Source organism: Macaca nemestrina, chromosome 5, assembly GCF_043159975.1.
Source record: "Macaca nemestrina isolate mMacNem1 chromosome 5, mMacNem.hap1, whole genome shotgun sequence".
NCBI classification, from domain to species: Eukaryota; Metazoa; Chordata; class Mammalia; order Primates; family Cercopithecidae; genus Macaca; species Macaca nemestrina.
The window spans coordinates 174672611-174675736 of NC_092129.1; positions in this window are offsets into that span (position 1 = coordinate 174672611).

A 3126-nucleotide genomic window follows, 5' to 3' on the forward strand; every position below is an offset into this window, starting at 1 on the left:
AGAAAAAAAATCTAGAGTATTTGCATTCCTACTGATATGCCTGCTATACTTACATGTATATTTGAAATATGCAAGTTTTAAAAATTAGGATTGTTAACATTCACTATAAGTGAAAAATCAAGACATTTAGTTCCCAACAAAAGAAGTAATTTTTAACTGCTAAATCAGAACCTGGCTAGAGTAGTGCTCTGTTTTAAACCAAGTAACTACTCCAACTGGGGATGGCAAACTCTGAGATTGTTGAGTGCTAGAAAGATAGTTTCTTTCAGGACTTGATCAATATGAGAAGGGCTAAAACTATAGTTCAAAGAAAACTTTGAAAATCAAGAAGTTCAGTGAGAAAAAAGACAAACAAGTGTAATTAGGGTGGATTCCGTTTTGTAAACAAAACCTTTCAATATTTAAAATTCCTCCTAGTGCAAATTAAAGGTTTAGGGGATAGATTAAGAAACTCAGGTGTCCCATGCCAACCTCAGATATAACTGAATGAATAAAAATTGTAATTATTTCATAGGCATACTATTAGGTCTTAAAATATTTATGAGAGAATGAAAGAGCATAAAAGTTACAATTTCCCCCTCTTTTAGTAGAAAACAACCAAAGTACAGATAATAAGATTCCCCACCCCAAAACTTTACTCGCCTCCTTGGAACTAAGATTGAGAAAAATAAATATGCAGATAAATCCCAGTTAATAACTAAACTGAGGGCATGTGAACAAATTCACAGGTAAGATTAAATGTTTTGGAAACAAATTTTAATGAAAGTTTTCATTTTGGAGAATAAGGATTCTTATTGTGATCTTGATAAAGAAAAATAATGTCATATGGAAAGGAAAATCAAAGCTATAATGTAATATAGTAGATGACAAGAACAAAAGCAGTTAATTCTGTTTCCACCTCCAACAGGCAGGCTAATCAGTTGTAATTAAGAGGCAAAGTAGCAGTCTAATAAACAGCACTTGTCACCAGTTGTCATCTTAGTGATCAATTCATGGCTCCATCACAATGACAGAACCCTTCAAGTCCTCTAATAACCTGACTCCTTGGAGAAGTGGAGGATTAGGAAGTGGATAATGGATTGTTAGGCTCTAATGAAGTAGAGGGTAAGGAGATGAAACCTCTCAGCTGGGGAGGTGGGGGTAATGCAGGGGCTGAACAGAGGCTTGCAAGAATAAACTTTAATTAAGGTTTTGGTTCACTTTGATTTCTTATTTTGAGTAAATAAAGTTAATTTAAGAGATTGAAGGCTATTCTTCTGATTGAGTTTCCTTCCTTTCTCCATTTTTCCTTTTCTGATATTTGTAGATAATTTTTTCCAGTCAGTACCTACTCCAAGTTTTTTTCTTTTTGATACATTACATTTGGAAGCATACTTTCTTCATTTTAACTTCTCTCATTTGATTTTTAACTATTTGTTTTTTTCCCTAATCACTTAAATAAAAATCATATTGTAAGGAAATACAGAGGAAGTGTCAAGCTTTCTTTTTTGCCACTTAGCCTAGTTTTGTATATGAACATTAAACAATAATAAAAGTGGCTGTATTTTGTACATTACATCATATGCTGACTCTAAGAGGCAACAGGGCCTTACATAAGTAGAAAATACATTGTAGTTTACTGGCTCAGCCAAAGCAACTGTAAAATCATTCTGCAGCATTTGCTAGTTTGTAAAGGTTATCCTTTCAATGACCAATATAAATACACTCCTTAATGCTTCAAGCAATTTGTTTCCCAACACCAGCAAGTTAAAAAATGAATTCATATGACAGGAGCCCAAGCACACATAAAGCCATGTGGATCGCTTGTCCAATTTTTCCTTGCCAGAGTGGCGGGATGTATTATTATTAAATCAGGCTACAAGAAATGGGACCAAAAGGCCAGTCTAATCCTTTGCCTTGGGCTGCATCCTATCAACCTGGTTGTAGCCCAGAGAAACTCTTTATCATTTTAAAATTAATGTTATTATCTTCTTTGGTTACATAGTCCAGTAGTAATTTTTCACCTTTCATTAATCTGAGAGTGAGGCTTATCCATATGTGTATAGTTGTTACTATTATTTTATATGTCATCACTTCAGCAGATTACATGATGTGTTTGGTTGGATCTAAACCACTGCAGCTGCAAATATAAGCTCATTAACTCAGGATTCTTGTTGCTATTCTAAACAGAAACACCCTCCAACATGGCCCTACTTTTAAAAACTTTGCTATATCAAATTCTTATAGCTAGAAGACTTCAGATACGTATCAGCTATGAAAGATTTCAGAACTTTAAGTCTCTGGGAACTTCAAAAGATTTGGGAGAAAACATGTTAAAATTCATCTTTTGCCTTTGAAAGTCCACCTTTATTACCAAACTAGGGACTAAATTAGTCTACGATAGAAATATGAGTGATGCCTTGTTTTTCTTAATAAGTGTCATTGAAGTGACTGAAAGCAGATTGAAGGCAGAGTTTGATAGCATTTCAGTTACTTTAAAATTTGAAGCAAATTTGAAAAAGAAAATAAGAATTAAGAACGTTACCATCTGTACTTTAGAAATCAGAAGTCATTAGTTTCCATTATTCTCAAAAATGTCAGTTTATCCAGTGTGCTGTGACAGAATCTGTATATCCATTATCTATCCCATTAGGACTAATGAGACCTCATTTTTTCCCCTCCCTAAAATCAAATCCAAGGTCCAAGTAGCCGTGTTTTGATGAGATTCTCTTTCCAATGGGATTGTTTAAACATTCTGTACGGAGTAAGAACGTTTCCCACCACCCAAGCACCCCCCTTTATTCTTTCCTCCAGAGCCCTGCTTCAGGCGCACCATACACAGATAATATTAAAGGAACAAGGTCAACATGTCACCTGCTTTTATTTATTTATTTTTCTTTTGTGCTCAACAGATTGTTGTCCTCACAATGGCACACTTGAGGAACACGAGCCCTGCTTCCTCTTGAGATGTCTTGTTGTGAGATATTAGAATAGCAAAAGGCTAATCTATGCGTCCTTGGGGCGGGGTGGGAGAGGAGGGGACCGTTTCAACCCACATTTCACACTGCAGTCATCAATTCATTGGCTTAAAAAAGAGAGGGAGAAAAAAAGGAGCCTGATCTGTCCTTGTGCAGCTGCGGCAGGCAG